General features: G+C 38.7%; 1 protein-coding gene across 1 annotated transcript in view; it reads left to right on the forward strand.

Annotated features, from left to right (window-relative positions):
* The first annotated feature begins 2,990 nt into the window (after positions 1-2,990).
* Positions 2,991-17,531, forward strand: part of ZNF385B (zinc finger protein 385B) — a 166,446-nt gene continuing 151,905 nt past the window's right edge. The window contains exon 1 of the mRNA XM_027678433.1: positions 2,991-3,296. The gene's annotated coding sequence lies outside the window, so the exon portion shown is untranslated. The remainder of the gene's footprint in view (positions 3,297-17,531) is intronic.

Consider the following 17,531-nt stretch of genomic DNA (forward strand, 5'->3'; position numbering starts at 1 on the left):
TGTTGTAATATTACAATTCCCTTTGGTAGAAAAAACTTCTCGGCTCTTGGACATCCAAAGCTGATTTTGGGTTGCAGGCATCACTAAGAGGTTTGTTTGTATGCACCATTCTGCATGGATCTATTTCTTTCAGTGACAAAATTCATGTCACACGGAACCTATGTTCAGTGACAGATGTTTTAGAAAACTAAAGCCATCTAAGTTTGTTTAGGTAGAGCCAAATTTAAAGTTCTGAAAAAACTGAAATGATAAAATGCAATTCTAATTCACACTCAGCATGTCTTCTTCCTACTCTACATATTCTTACTTTACTCAGGGTAGGATCCCACCTCTGTCTGCTTTTAAGTGTTGATTTATGCAGATTTTCAGTGGAAATGCAGCAACTAGCAGCCTCTGCTTTCCGTGAGGTTCCTTTGAATTTACAGACCTGTTACTTCCTTATAAGGTCTTTCTGTTGGTCACACCACTTTTACAGTTCTTTTGATATTCTACAACAATTCTATAATTTCATAACTTCTAGTGTGCTTTCAGCATTTGGTAGAGATGAAATATGATCCTTTGATAATACAGATCACAAGGCATTTAAAATTTTCCACCTTTCACCCCTATACCATTTTCTAGACCACAGGATTTGATAGGTAGCTGGAGTCAAGCATGTTGAGTTGCACAGTGGAAGACTTAACTGCAGTGCATCATAAAAGTGTTTACAATTATGGGTTAAATGCTATTGTTTCTGATGAGAACAGGTTTTTCAAAGACAGATCCAAGACATACTTTGACATCAAGTGTTCAAAACCATATACGATTATCTAGCTGCCGTTACGTCTCTCTGTTGGAAGCTGATGGTTAGCATTCACTGATTTTTTTTTTCTTTTTTGGGGGGTAAAAAGTAATTAATGAGCCTACTCAGAACAGAACGTGTATTTGTTCTGAAGAATGTTATAGTATTCACAGGGGTTCTTAAACATTTTCATCTTAATGGCAAATATGGTGCATGGTCATTTGTAGACCACCTTTCAATTTGAGATTGAATAACATCTCTATGGCAACTACAACAGCTGCTTAGGTAGGAAAATAATATTGCCTGAATATAACATTCTTAGTTCTTAACAATAGGACTTTAACAGCTGGATATGGAGAGAAAAATAGCTGATTATTTTTTCCAGTCCTCAGAGATATTTTGAGCTTTCTGAAGGTATTTTGGATACCATTGTTCTAGTTTGTCTTGAAAAGCGCTAAAAGATAGACAAAAAATAATCAAATATGAAAATATTGGATATTGCTAATGCGCAATCACACATAGATGTTCCTTTTGAAGATAATCAGTTTGATGTCTGATTGATCCCAAATCCTGTCAGCCTCGGTAATTTTTTTTCTTTGTTTTTTGGTGAGTTACTGAAGGAGTTGCGTACATTCAAAATCCTCTACCATTGGTCTAATGTTCCCAGTTTCAGTAGTGGATTTTTCCTACCATGCCATCTATTCTGCTGCTACAAGTTCAGAAAAACTCAGGACTTGTGGGGAAAAAGAAACGTGTCCTGTTTTCTTCTTCTCTTTCTCTCTGTAGGAGACCAGCAAATCTTTCAACAAAACTTGGTGATACCTTAGAGTTCATATTTCTTCTGAGCATGAAGTTTGTGGTAGGTTAAGCATCAGAAGAAGGGCTATATTCATGTTTTTATGGGATGATTAATTCAAACTCTCAAAATTTCCTGTCCCGAACTTTAAAAGAACTTATTGAACATAAAACTGTAAACAAGGTATGATGCAATTCTTAATAGTATTAAGTAGCACTGCTCTTCTCCAAAAGTTGAAATGAAAGTAAAGCAAGAAGTTTTTCTCCAGTGTTAAATGTTCTTGTTTTCCTTTCTGCAGGGGAATAGCAAATTAAGTACTGTAGGATTTCCCCTGTTTGCATCACATTCTATAGGAGAAATATTCGACTGATGCTATAAAAATGCTTATACTTAAGTTTGCATTGATTTTAATGTTTCTGCCATTTAGATTACTATTTTTCTCTTAAGTACATTCAGAATCTTTTTGAAAAAAATATTTTTCTCTTAAAACCTGCTGTCTTCTAGCGTAATGATTATATTTGGGATACAGTTTACTACAGTTGACAAAACAGAACTGACGAGCAGTGGTTATTGTTTTGAAGCCCTCACAGGTGGGCTGGCAAAGCCAAAGGGCCGGGAGTCTCGCTAGCGGTTTAAATTTAGGAAACACAGAGAAACCCCTGACGACCAGAAACTGAAGGGGGGCAAGGAAAGCGGGAGGCACGGTGGTTTTCCAGCTGGTTGTTTTTTGACAGCTGTTGCCTCTGGGACTCGGCTTTGCTGCTTTTGGCACGGGAAGTCCCAGAGGGATCGGGAAACACTGAGGTAAGCGCGTTCGGGTTTGCCCAGGGAAAACAAACACGCTCCGCTAGCAGAGGCCCCTTCCCGGAGCCGCTTTCACCCCCGCTCCCAGGGCGCGTCCCCTCAGCCGGGGACACCCACACGGGCCCGCCGGCCCCGCCCCGCCCCCGGCGCGAGCGCGCAGGCTCCGCCCGCGGGGGCGACCCCGGCCCGCGCGCGCCCCACCTGTGCCGGGCGGGGCGGGGGCGCGGGCAAGGACGGACGGACGGACGGAGGGGCCGGGACGGCGGTGGCGGAGTTGAGACGCGCCCGCCTCAGTCCGGCCGGAGCGGGGCTGCGGCGCCCGCCAGCCGGTGCCGCGCTGCGTCCCTACTTCCTCCCGTCCGGGCGGCAGCCGAGGTAAGGGGCGGGCGGCGCCCCGCGGCTCGGCAGGTGCCGGCGGGGACCTTGCTCAATGTCACGGCGCCGGGGATGCCCGGGCACGGGGCGCGGCCAGAGCCGCAGCCCCTGGTCCAGCCCGCCCGCTCCGCGCCCGCCGCCGGGCGAACTTTGCGGTGTCGGAGCCGCAGGTAGCGGGGTCCCCGCCGTGCCCGGGCGGGATGGGTGGGTGGGGTTTATCGGCGTCTCCGCAGCCTCGTCTGTTTCCAGAAGGGATAAAGCGCTTCTCGAAATAGGTCAGGGGCTTCGACAGCGCGGGGGATTTGCGTAACGATTTGTGTTACGTGGGAAAGGTGCGGGGCTGCTTCTCCCGGGCTCCGAGGCTGGACGGAGCGCTGCTTTCCTGGCATACCGAGGGACTTCTAAGAAAAATAGTTGCATGAGCAGAGCTCGGCTTTCTTGTGTTACAAATCCATACGACTTCGGGAAAGTTAAATTTCTTCAGCAAAGGAGGAATTAACCTACATGGAGGAGTCATCCTTGATGAGCTAATTACCCATGGTGAGTGTAAGTGCTTGGCATTGCAAGCCCGTGGACGGTGATGACATACTTAAAATGTTAAAGTTTGCGTCCTGGTGGCATTGTTTCAAAATGTGAAGGAGAGGTAGGTCCAAGATTGTGTTTTCTGTGGCTATAGGCACAAAATTTCCTTGTTTCAGAGGAATTGTCAGAATATTCATGCCTGTGTGAAGGCTTGTGTTTATTTTTTCTTATTTTTGACTCCTGAATAAACCTTGGAACTCTCTTCATAGGTTTTAAATCTTGTGGGCTTGGCACTAGGTCTTTATTGTTATGTTTGAGTCGAAAAGTCTGTAAATGGAAAAGTTAGAGAAGTGTGGCACTGTGAGCACTCAGAAGTTTAAATAAATCTTCAAAACAAACATTTAACTGCAGCTAACTACTACTTGTAGGAGGAGGGAGATGATAATTTTATTTCACATACTCTCTGCTGCTGTTTTAGTGATGTCTTTGACAAAGTATAAAAATGAAGTGCAAAACAAGTCCTCTGTTGCTGTCAACATACACCTGTATGTTTGTTTTGTCTGAATTAAATGTAATGTGAAACAGTAGTGTAAAAACCTGAAGTCACTGGGGAAACATCTGTGTGATTGCAGTAGATGTAGACAAAGCACTGCTGCTGCAGGTCCAGAACAAGAGGCAATGGCAGGATACTGGTGAGATGCTCAGGCTGGTGGATGCAGGGAGAACGTGTTTTTGAAGCTTCTGCCTCTCACGGCAGCATTGTGCTCAGCCGTGGATGCAGGCACCCCCTGCCCTGTTATTGCAGTTCTGAAAAGGGGAAGAAGGCATCTCTTTGCGTAGTCCAGAGCTGACACTAGACTGGTTGGAATGGGTTATGCCACATCTCCTTTCACAAAGAAGTAATTTTGCTACTCCTTTCAACTGACCAGATCAGTAGATGGTTTAGAGGGATGAGGTTTTTCTTCTGCTTTGTTTCTAAGGCGTTCCTCCATAGTTGCAAACTTTTTTCTGGTGTTCGATCTTGCCAGATGGGTTTTCTGTACCTCACACCTTTTCCAGTGAATGGGAATTGATAGGCTTGTGTGAACCCTGAAAGCAGAAATAAGCTGGGTGTTGTGAAATTGATCACATTACTAATGTTTCTTTCAAGTGCTTGGTTTAATAATCCATAAGGAAGTAAGAAATTAGAAAGGAAACAATCCTCTGACATGATATTTTCACCAAGTTACCAAGTTCTTGTATATTTTTCCCCAATTAATTATGTAATGGATGCTTGCTTAAATTTAGCAGTATTAACAAAAACTAGCAGGTGTCAAGATACTGTGTTGTTTTTGCCTCTTCCCGCACTAGCGGGAGCTGTCCATCGCTCTGTGCTCCCTCTGCACTGCACACATTCTCACAACAGATCAACGTACCTCAGCACCAATTTCTCTTAACCAACTGTTTTTCACTGTCTGCATGTTTTGTTTTTTTGTTTTTTTTGTTTTTTTTTTGTTTTTTTTTTTTTTATCATTTGCATTTCTCAGCTAAGTTTTAATTGAGAGCGTATCTTCCTTCTTGAGTACAGTTGCTCAGGGATAAGGTGGTATAAAAGCAGGAAAAAGCCTTGTGGAAGATAATCTTTTGGGGGAGTGTAGGCTTGTTAGTTAATTAGCTCTGGAAGTCCTAAGATTTTGAACAGCAATGAGGATTACTGCATAAAACATAACAGATGCTTTACAGTTGTTGCAGTTTTTTCTCTTCAGGTTACCACAAGGGATTGTGGTTTGAGAATATTTGCTCTTAAGAGTTTGAGAATTTATGAAATGGGGCATCCACATTGCTTTCAAAATAAGCATATGGTACAGCTGTGGTAGTCTCCAATCTTGAAGCATTCATCAGGCTGTGTTGGGATGTAACTGAGTATGGAAGTGGAGTGCAAGGTTCTCTCTAGTGTACTGAAATACACTGCAAAGCTTAGGTCATCTGTAGTTAATGGGAAGAAAAGATGACTTTGCAATCTGAATAGCTTGCTTTCTGAAATTTTGCTATCACTTTGTGTTATGCTTTAAACCCTTTGGAATTCCTTGAATGACAACTTATATCAGGTAAATATTTTGTTTCTATAACTTTTGCCTTACATTTGAAAATTGTGGTACTTAATATATATCACCCATTAAGATACAAGTGTGAATATTGTATCTTATGTGATCCTGAATCATCTCTGATGCAGCGAATGTAGAGGCAGATGTTAAATGTCATAATATTCCAGCTAACAAAGGGGAAATTTACCCAAATCTGTAGAATGCACTTATATCTTTTATCCTCAGGCTGATGAATGCACAGAGAGTTAAAGGAATTACAGGAACTTCACTCTCCTGTGTGATGGTAATAACCCTCTAGCTGCATAGGTTCCTAGATTTTCACCACATGCTCTGCTTGCCTAACTACAAATGCAGCTCAAATGTTGGTTGAAGGGCTATTTTCTGTTGTCATTTTGCCCACAAGTGCAAAATATACAGGTTCTTTTGAAATGTAAAATTTCTCTTTTTACTGCAGTTTCACAAAGATGCATAATCTTACAATAGGAAGTTTATGGTTTTCATTATTTAAAAAAGGCCAGTGTTTTTAAAACAAAACATTTAAGACATTTTGGAAATTTGTGTCCTAAGGATTTTTTTAATTTTTTTTTCCACAAAATTAGTATGTTTTCTGATTTTATGTAATGCACAGAGTGAGCAGGGTAATTATGACAAAAATCATATCTGCACCATGCAGTCCTTTGACATCATTCTGTGTTGTTGGAGAAAGTGCTGCAAAACAGTAGCTAGTACTCTAATACAGTTACATTCATTAGAAACACATATTATTAAGTAAGCATTGCTTTATTTATGGCATCAATATTATTTTGGTAAAAATAACAAAATATTTGGTAATTTGGTTTGGTATAATGTGTCTTTTAGTGATAGGAGGTGAGGGTCTTACTCTGCCATGAGTAAAGCCTTTTTTTTATGTCCTGTAATACCTCACATTTCATGAAGTTGAGCTAATATTTCGAAGAGTGGTGGATCATGCCCATGAACTTTCACATTTTTATTTCCTAAGTGATTGTTTTTCTCAGATCATTTGCAATAATTCTTTTGAATTTCTCAAATGTGAAGCTTAGTCTTAACATGTTGTACATTTTGCATGCAACTGTGATTTTTCTTATATATTTGCTAAAGTTGATGTTGCTTTCTATAAACATATTAATTGACATGTTAAAAATTCATTAGACAACCTGAGCTTCCAAGGCTTGTAAAAATAGAAGCCTTGTAAACCAATCTAACTATATCAGTGCAGTCCCAGTCCTTTGCTTATCAATATTGGTACCTTAACAATTTGCTCCTGCTGAACTGCCAGACAGATCTTTTAATGACAGGTGGTGCAAATACACATTTAGGCATGTTAGAACTGTGCGGTTTACACTATTGAGGATTATTTGAATATGAGCAAGTTAGGCTGTTAGGAAAACACTCTTAATGCTTCATTCCTCAGTGAAATTATTCAATAAAATTTCGTTTATTGACAACAACTTTTTTTGTTGTCAAACATTTATAATGTTTGATAACAAAATGAGGATTTTGTTTGATTATAATAAGGAATTTAAGAGGGCAATAGCTAAACATGAGTACAAGCAGAAGCTTTAGACAGCTGAAGTCCTTCTTTCCTCACTTTATATACCTACCTTTTTGATTACATAGCTTTTTGTTTAAGTGTTTCACAGGTTTTAAAATGTTGTAGGTTTGCCTTGAACAGAGAGATAGCATTAAATAGGTTTCAGTTTACAAACAGGTGAAAAGCGTTTTCGTCTGCAGCAGAATGCAGGCTCTGCATAACTGTCTTGGTTCCTCGTTTTCTAGACCTTTCCCTGGTGATTTTACTGTGTGACAGGATGATGGGTTGTGGTATTGGTAAAATGCTATGATTTTGAAATAAACTGGACAGCGTTTCATTACTCTTGGCTTTCTACTGGCAAACTGTTAGGTGCAGTCATGCCAGTACTGAAAGTATGGAGAACTTGGTGCACACCTGCAGCTAAGTCAGTCATTCTGCATGTGAGGTAGGATAATCTTGTCTCCTAGAGCACACTGATTCACTCCGAGAGATGTCTCACAAAGTCTCCACTTGAAAACAAACCACAAAACTTAAAGCCAGTGTGCTCTGTTATAGTATCCATTACTTGCCCCTGCGTGGCAGGGAAGGTGATCCTTAAGACTGAGGTAGGTCTTGTGTATAAAGGAAGACTGTGTAACTACTTACTACAGTCACTGAAGAACAGTAACTGAAATGATAGTGATGATGTCAGGAGAGCAAAATAAAATTAACTTGAGGTGAAACTTGAATTATATTGTGACTTCAAAAAGAACTTTTTTAGGGTTTTTTTTGGTTTGGTGTTTTGATTTGGGTTTTTGTTGTGTTTTTGTATGTGTGTGTATGTTTTTTGTTTGTTTGTTTGTTTCTGTGCCATGGTATTTTTAAGTTTTATGAGGCTTTTGGTGCATCACAGCAGCCAATATGTTGCCATTCTACAACCAGTGTGGTCTCATACTGAGTGGTTCCTAATCGAGTTGTTTCACGGTGGCTGGTGTAGTGCTGATTCCCAGCAGAGGATGTCCCCTGCTGAATCTTTAACACTTTTCAGTGTTACTGAACTTGTAAGATCTAATGAGTTTATAGCATAAATGGTTATGGCTGTAGGCCCTGTTGTGCTCTCTATAAATACTTGTGCAGGTACCAGAAAGTTAAACATATGGTAGGAGGTTTTGTTTAATAACACAGGCTGTTTTGTTTTAATTTGACACTTCTCAGTACATCCCATCTAAATAGAGTAGACTTTCAGGTCTCCTTAGTCCTATTATAATTTGATATAATTTCAAAGATTAATTAGTTTAAGGATCAGTGATGTGACAGGCCCTGTTAGCATAGTATGCATTAAAGTGGGAGAAGAGGGAGGGGGGAAGTTTCATGTGATTTGCATGTCATTTATACCTTACAGTGTTTATTTGTATCTATCATAATTTTGAGCTTTAAAAAGAACCTTGTTTTCCTAAGCTAGAAAAAAAAAATGAGCAGAGACTCATTATCAAGGCGTATTCCACAGAAGATGAGTTTGGGTGAGATATTAAGTAAACACTCTAAAAGCTCTTACTCTGCCCTGTGCAGCAAGATTTTCAAAGAAGATATTGGAACATCCTAATAGGATTTTATAATGAAAATGCTAATAAAAGCTAGCAGAGGAGTAGCTAGTCTCTTTCTTTGCATGACTGAATATGACAAAAAAAAATAAAATTACATAGTCTTTCTTCCTTTGGCCACCTGATAATATTAGGATGGTAAATCTTTGCCTTTAAGTTGTGAATGCACATAAGTGCCTAGGTGCACTGCATTTTTCTTTTAAAATGAGATTATTTAATACATGTTACAATCAAGAAAACCCCTTATAAGTCTGCATCAAAGCTTATGGAAAAAGATTCTGCCTTTGTCTACTTGTGCGGTCTGTTATCTGCAATGCAGGTGCACTCTATGCCAGACATGCATATTTGGTAGATTGTGGGACCTGTGCATAGTCAGTACCATGTTTGATGCTTATCTGGGTTTCTTGTTAATCAGAGAAACAAGAATACCCATATTATAGACCTCAAACAGCACTAAAAGTTGCAGTTAGGAATTTGAAAATTATGAAATGCCAGAAAGTGTTGCCTTTACAACTACAGCTGAGCTTGTTGGTGTGTATAATTAAGAGTAATTTTTGTTTTGTTTTGCTTTTTCTTGTAAGACTCTCATCAGGCTTCGTGCACAGGATAGGTAATGTATGCTTCAACAACAGTAAAAAAAATAATCTTTGTAATATGAATAAATGGCATTCTCCTCATGTAGGGGGAAACTTCAGTGCAGAAATGGGTCTTCAGCAATGTCGGATGCTCAGTTTGAGTAGTGGGGACTGGTATGTCAACACTTCGAACAATGCAGTGCGTTCTCACAGCTGAGCTTCTGTTGTCTTGCATAGCAGCATGAGCATTCAGTGCTTCTATCAACTAGACTTTGCAGTTATCGAGTTAGGCTTCCAGGAAAGGTGTATGCAATTAGTGATTGTGGAAGGACTGATTTAAGCAACTTGCCCAGCATTACTCGCAGCTCTGTGGTAGAGCCCAGGTTGTGGATAGATTCTGCACTGCAGCATTTAAATGCCTTAACCTTGAGAGAATCTTTTTCTCTTGCAGTCTCCTGCTTTTCTTCCAACTTCTACAGCAAAGGACACAGGGGTTTTTTTCGGGAGGTAGCTGTTCTTATGACTTACATTTTTTGTCTTGACTACTCTCCTCTGTGAGGAGAGGGAAAATACGATCTTGTAATTTAAAGAGCCTATTACTTGGGTTTTGTAAAAAAGCAAGCTAATCTGCCCTAAGGAATCATGGTAAATCTTGAATTTTTCATCAGTGAGAGCTTTTCAAATGGTCAAAACAAGAGCCTGCCTTCTTGAGCTTATGTAGTGACTAAAGAAATAAATTCCGTGCTACTGTGTGGCATAGTGTTAGAGGCTTGATGTGCTTTGTGTTTCACTGGTACTTGCTCAGGTATTGTTAGATCCCACTTTGAAGAACTTCAGCACATTCTTTTAGGCAGGTGACATCAGAAGCAGCAGAATCTTATTGTCAAGTTTGACAGCCACAATGGGGTTACGACATTCCTAAGTCCCGTAAGTAATATGAACATTATTAAGTACTGTAACATATGGGTAGGGATATTTGGTGCTATTGCCTTATTCTATATAGACTTAAACTGCTGAAAATGAATATATATTGTTTGTATATATATAACATAAATTTTGAGGATGGAAATGACTCTTTTTAGAAGTATCTGACAGTCCTGGAGCTTTAGAGAGTAAGTCCTATGAGGAGCAGTGGAGGAAGCTGGGGTTGTTTAGCCTGGAGCAAAGGAGGCTCAGGGGTGACCTTATTGCTCTCTACAACTATGTGAAGGGAGGTGGGGATGGTCCTTTTCTCCCAGACAACTACTGTCAGGACAAGAGGAATTGACCTCAAGCTGTGCCAGAGGAGGTTCAGATTGGACATCGGGGAGAATGTCTTCACTGAAAGGTTGGTTAAGCACTGGAACGGGCTGCCCAGGGAAGTGATGGAGTAAGCATCCCTGGAGGTGTTCAAGAAACAACTGGACATGGCACTTAGTGCTATGGTTTAGTTGACAAGGTGGTGTGTGGTCAAAGGTTGGACTTGATGATCTTGAAGGTCTTTTCCAACCTTAATGATGCTGCGTTTCTATGATTTTTGCTGATCTCGATTTGAATAAGACTAAATCCACTATACTCAGGGACCCCTTCTTTACTGCAGGCAGGTTACAGATGCTCTGGAACAAGTGAAATTCCTAGACAAGAGCCACCTACACTGCATTTTCCTTCTCTTTCAAATGGGTTTGTGAAAACATTTCAAGGAAATTCTTTCTCTCCTCAGTATGTGGGTTAATCTCACCAACTCGTGAATGTTACAAAAACAGCTTGAGAAACCAGACAATGGAACTTTACAAACTTTAGCAAGTATCAGATAAATGTGTGTTGCTGATCAGTAATAACAAATGTTGACAGAACTAATGTCAAAATCTGATTATGTTGTCAACTTCATAATTTGGCTGAATTGTCAGCTATGTTGCAATGCCATATATTAACTCTGTAAATTTGTTGAGTCTCAATTGTCCCCTCATAATTACAATGTATCATGTAACTCAAATAGGATAGGGTAATGAGAGGTAGACAAACCAGGAATGGAGTAACGCTTGTTTTTAACTCTTTGAGTGATTTTGCATTAGCCAATATTTCTGCATAGAACTTGGGTGGTGGCTTGTTGTTGCAGTGTAAAAGATCTGGAAAAATCATGCCCTTAAAGGACCTCTCTTAAGTGTTATTTGTAGTTCTGAGAAGCTTTTCACCTTTTTTCTTAACTGTAAATTAGAATATTAATCAAGTTTCTGTATCATAGTTTTGTAAGACAGGATGTGAATTTTTTTTTCTCCATCCGTACAGTGGACATCTAGATCTTGAGCAAGGATAGGAAAACTTCCTTCTCGTTCAAAGGAAAAGATTTATACTAACCTGATTTGGCGAATGTTTAGAAGAAAGAAAGGAAGTACATGCTGGTGTTAAACCCCAGATGCCATGACACGGAAGGACTGAAGGAGTCTGTGGCTGACAGGAGCGTGTGGGGTTTGTAATCTCTACACGCAGCACCATGGCCACTTCCTGCCTCATGCTGTATGCAGCTGATCGGAGGTTGTTTTACCATGTGGTTGTGATGACTGTGGGAACTGTCATGGAGAGTTAGAAGTCAACATCACATTTCATACTGAGCATGGGGGGCTTGGCAGATTTGCTGTTGTATGCTACTACCATAAAAATATGTTTGTAATATTAACATGATGGAGCAGCTCTTGTTTTTAAAGAGCTGCAGATCACATTTTGTGAATCAGTGTGACACTGTGACTGTTTCTGATTGTGTACTTTTTTACTAAGTACATATATTCTTGAATCTATTCCTGTCAATTATTGTTGTGTGGCTTCTTCCATCTTATGAGAAGTCTCAAATTCCTTTTATGTCAATTTGTTGCAAAAAGCTGATTTATTTTAAAATTTCTTATAAGGTTGAAGTAGCTGAGTTTGGGCTGCAGAAGTATTTTATGTTGTTTAAAGGGGTCATTTTAGCTTGCATTTCCAAATGGACTAGTTTCCAAAAGTGAGCATTGCTGGTTTTTTTAAAGAATTGTCATAATCTCTTCTAAAATGCTTGTTACTAGGATTTGTATTTCATGTTTTTCCATAAAGCCATAGGCAGAACTTAATTCACTTATCAGAGTACTGCCAAATGCTTCTCGGAATTAGTAGGATAGTGTGAAGATTTAAAACTTCCTCAAGATTGCTTTGAATTTTTCAGGTTGCAGGGGAGTAGTGAGCTGTGGCTTTTGTGGGCTGACTGCAGACAACCCTGCCTGGTCCTTGCTGCTTCTAACCATCCTCTACACCTTCCTCTTTGTAGTCCCCTGAGGCAGATTTAATGTCTTGGTCTTTTGGCCTTTCCTTCAGCAGCTATATTTCTTGGCTATTCTGATTTCTTGACCCCTGTGTTGCCTTGGTGAGCTTAGTATTTGACTTAGTTGTGTATTTGATCCATGTCCCCCTTCCTGATTACAGCTTAGCTCAAGAAATTACAAGAGTGGCCAGCAACTCACTGGGTTTCTTGAAATACCTTAGTAAAATATGGATGCTGCCCCATTTTTAATAAAAATGATTTTGAGCCCCTTTTCCGGTCAGTGAAGCCTGAAATAAAAGTGTATTTTTAAAAATTTCACATACCCTTCTTTTTTTCCTTCAGTAGAAAAAAAGAAGAATGCTCTTTAAAAATCTTAATTGTCAAAGTTATGTATACGTTTAGAGTGGAAAAATATTTGTTCTTCCTTGTTTTAAGGTATTTAGTGGGAAACTACAGATAGGAAAATGGAGTATAAGACCATCATATGCACTTGACTATTCCTTGCAGTTACACATTGAGACTGATGACTATGTATATTTTGAAAAAATGAATATAGGTAATAATTACTTTGAGATTCATTTTCTTGTGTTTGAATTGCTTCAGTAGCTCCAATTATTAGATCACTTAAAAGAAGGAATAAAAATTTTACAGGTATCCATAACTAAAAATCCTTTAGAGAAAAAGTTCTTGGACTTAGAGGATCATCCTTGTGTTTTATTTTTATAGTGCCTTGGTGTAAAAAGTTTCTCACCTACTTATGTATACTCTCAGTATCACAGTAATATTATGCATACTTAAAAGCCCTCTTGGGTTGTGATATATATATATATATATATATATATTTCAGTTAACATGCCTGCATCAAATTTACTTCTAACCCTTCAATGAAGATCTTTTTAAGACATAATTGCATTGACTGAGAAATCTGGTATAAGTAAAAAGATTGTTTTTTCTCAAGTGAGGATTATCTTATTGACAAAGGAATTCTGTAAATAGCCTGAAGTTTAGCACTTAAGTTTAACTGCTAAATTTAGGTACACTTGTAGAACATATAGAGATTTCTTGGGTCGTGAATGTCTGTCTTCAGAAGCATAGGGGTTTGTTCTAATTAGAAAAGAATTGACTAAGTTCAAAGACTGTATACAAGACTGCACTGCAGCACATGTGTGCAAGGCAGAATGGTCTCTTATTAAAAAGAAAGAAAGGGTGAGTCAGGGTTTCATGGTGCTTCCCTGCCAGGAAATTAAATATTGATATTTTTCAGATAGTAATGCTCAGCTCTTAGAGAAAATACCTATCTACTTGAAATGTCTTTTAATATTTTACAATATATTATACAAAATATGGCCAACTTTAGAGTTGTCTGATATGCAACAATGCAAAATTTTATGCTTACCTGACTCTTTAATTAGCTCTCATTCTGTCTCACGTGATTTATAGCTCCATGACTCCTATGTAAAAGTGATATATGACTTAATGAAGCGGAAAGCCAGAGTGGGCTCACACCTCTAGTTGTGTAATGGTTTCCTGTAGCTTTGTAAATGGTGTGCTGGAGGAGAAGCAGCCATAAGCATCTTCTCATTTATTATGGCAAGGATGTAAAAGTCCATGTTGCTGTGACTTGTGGTTGTTTGCTTCCTTGTCACATACACGATTCATTGGAGTGAGGAGGGAATGTGGCTCTTTCATAAAGCATAAAAATAGCAGGTAAGAAAAGAAATGCAGATGTAATCTTTCTTGCTCAAACTTAGTTTAATGCAGCTGTTTGACATATTTGGAATCTAACCTTTTCTTGATACTAGAGAAATAGTGTTCCAGCATGATTTAATTTCAATAACAGGCTGTAAAATCCTTACCCAACTGTTTTTCGTAGTTAAAGGGTTTTGGGGAGGTTTTTTCCAAATGGCTACTTTGACTGTTTATGTAAGTTTTTTGAAGAAGAGGTAATTTTTTGCTGGATTACTCTTACACTTGAAGTTTCTCTAGTTATGTTTCTGTTAGTTTTGGGATATTTGTCATTACAGCATCTTCAATATGGTGGTTCTGATATATTTAATTACAATACTGTAAAGTCAAATTAGTTAATTCTGGATTCTTAATAGTTTAAGTGGTCTAAGCATGTCTTCTGGAAGGGAAAAGGGAAAAAAAATTAGGAATATCAGAGAAATGAGCTGACTTCAACCTTGTTTGTATCTCCAGAAATAATTTGATTTCTAGTTGGGGCAGCAGCTTTCAGGAATTACTGTGGGGAGCCATCTGAAATACAAGGACTGGAATGAGAGATCCTTTTTATTTTACTGTGTAGCTGCATAGCTTAAAGAATTACCACCTTCTGCCAAAAGTGCAGTAACAGTGCAGGTATGTTTCTGGCACCTGTGTGGGACAGAAACACACACATTTATTTCTGAATCTGTTGTGATCTACAGCCATTTTCCTACATATTCCAGGAAGTGACCATTCCTTATTTAGTCTGCGGTCATGTCTCTATGGAGCCACAAAGGCTAGAGTCTTTCCTGGCTCTCATCTGAGGGTTGTGGTTTGCCCTGAGAGATTTGTAGTTTGTAGATCCATCTTCACCCCCCCACCCTGCCTTGTGAAGTTTGGACTTGCTGCTATGAATCTGGAAAGAAGTGTGTGGTATGGTTTTAGATTACACATGAACTACTGAGTTTGTAAGTGAAGACGGTTACCTGCTCCCATGATGGGAGGGATGGTTTCTGACATAAATTCTGGGGTTCACAGGTGGTAATGTTTTGCTATTGCCAGGTGTTTTTAGGTATCTGGGGAAAAAATAACAACATCCCTTCTTCCAAGTGTTCTCTAAGCACTGGCAGTGGGTCTAATTGGGCAAGTGGGTTGTGTGAGTCATTGTTGCATTTGAATCCCTGGCTTTTGGGCTCTCATCGTTTTTTTAAATGTCTGTAGAAGAGAAACTTTGCTTTGCCACTTTACAATTGCAGTTTGTGCTTACTTCATGTTTGCAGTTAAACAGAAATACAGTATTCAAGGAAATATGCAACCTTGTGAGGTTGTGGTAGAACTTTAGAAATTAGTGAAAAGCGAAGATTACTGCTCTTGGAAAGGTAGATCAGTCCTCTGTATTTGGTGATGTGTTAAGTTGTAATTCCAGAAGTGAATTACAGCAGCTTTCCCAGCATTTCTGAAATGGTTGCAACTTTTCAAACAAGCTGTAGTTTCTGTTAGACCTTTCAAGGAAGATGTTATGTAATGTATAATTGGGGTCTTGCTCAAAGTACAAGGAACATCAGAAGGGCCATTTACAGAGTAAGGAGTAGACATGGCATTCACTGAATAATCCTGGAAGTATTAACTGACAGAATGGCAAACTTCATAGTGCAATCCCCCTCATGCCCTATGTGCTGCTATGTAAGGTGATATGCCTCACTCCTCTCAAATCTGGATGGAGGCTTTTTAAATGTTTATGTGACAGGCATGTGTCTCTATTGTGACAGTTGTGATTCCTGATTCTCTGTGTGTGTGTAAGCTCAGGCATCACTATAAGGTAGGCTGAGGACACCAACTGAGAGCAGTGCTGCATGTGAATGAGGGTACCTTAAGAAAGTGGACTTTTTCCTAGCTGATGACCTAAAGTAGAAAGACCTTTACTTAATATGAAATATAAGCACCCATGTTGAGGTATTTTAAGTAAGCATGTTTCTATTTGTGTAAGTTAATAGCTACAGATGCTATTAAAATCATCCAACATCTTCATTTCATTTGGTAATGTTTTATCCAATTCTCAGTAAGCTTGTACTAGCTTAACTTGGGATATAATCAGTTATATTTTACAAAGTGGTATGTTTTGTAGGGAATTGGCATTTTTCTATGTAAGAAATATATATGTTGGTGAATATAAAAAGGTGACACTGGTAAGACCTTTATATAGAAAGGTGTTTGCAGACTCACTATTATTACTGAACTATTCAATTGTTTCTGTTCCCAACTCTGACATTTTTTGTGATACAGATATATTGATGTACTCGGCTCCAATCATGCAACTGTATTTGCATTTATTTGGGTCCCTCATTTTCTAGGGAGACTACTGCATGCTCACTGATCCACCTGTGCAGAAGCATTTGTGAAATCAGAGCCTAAGCATATTACTGCTAAATGTAATTAGGTGCTAGACTCATGCTGTAGTGCAGTTTCTTCCAAGCGAAGATTAACTGAAGAACAGGAACGACTGAGGACACTTTAAGTGCTGAATCCTTGGAAAACCATTCTTAAGAGGCAGATTTTAAAATTCGTAACTGAGAACTGTGAGCTGTTACAATGTGTAACTACTTACTGAAAAATGACTTTTAAAACGTTCCTCTTTGCTCAGTCTTATTTTAAAGAATAAATAATTTTTCCTGTGAAATAATTTGATCAAACAGTAATATCTGTGTATTAGTAAATTGGCTATTTGCTGCTAGTTTTGCTGACAAATCTTTCTTCTTTGTTTGTATAAGAAATTTGAAATTACTATTTAAAGGCAGGGTCAGTATGATCAAATCAAGTATTTCCCAACTTGAATGGAATATTTTATTAAATGGCAAACAGTAGATGCCAGTACTGGCACTGTTTAGGCTTGCTATGTTTTAGGAACCTTGGGATTAGTGTTCATCTGTCCCATAAAGGACACAAATCATTTAGATTAGAAGTAATCTGATTGCATTGAAGTACAAATTATAGCACAAAGGCCATTCAAGTGGGTTAAGTGACCAGGGTTGGTAAACACCATATGACTGCTGATTGGTCGATGAAAGAGTATTAACAGAAAGATAATGATGGATTTTAATCCAAATCTCTAAAGCGCAACAGCTGTAGTTCCCAAATGAGTTCACTCATTGACAGACTTTTAGTACACCGATTTATTTGTTCCTATTTCTCTTGCACAAGAATTAATCTGAAATATAATTCATTATTCCTATGTAGAATATAGCTATTCCACACAGCTTGCTTTGATTATATTTCTAATCTACTTTCAGTTAGTGAGTTCACTGTGATTTTTGTGCGCATTGAAGAAATTGCAGTGTTTTTATTTCAGTATTCTGCAATATGCTGAGGTAAATTGTTAATGTGACTTGGTTTAGGAAATTCAGCTGATGTTCTTCCTTGTTCATGTCTCTTATGAACATAGTATGAAATCTAGTTAAGTATTTTAAAAAAATAAAGGCAAACTGGATAACTGGTA

This window comes from Neopelma chrysocephalum, unplaced genomic scaffold, assembly GCF_003984885.1.
Source record: "Neopelma chrysocephalum unplaced genomic scaffold, ASM398488v2 Primary Assembly neopelma1_44, whole genome shotgun sequence".
NCBI classification, from domain to species: Eukaryota; Metazoa; Chordata; class Aves; order Passeriformes; family Pipridae; genus Neopelma; species Neopelma chrysocephalum.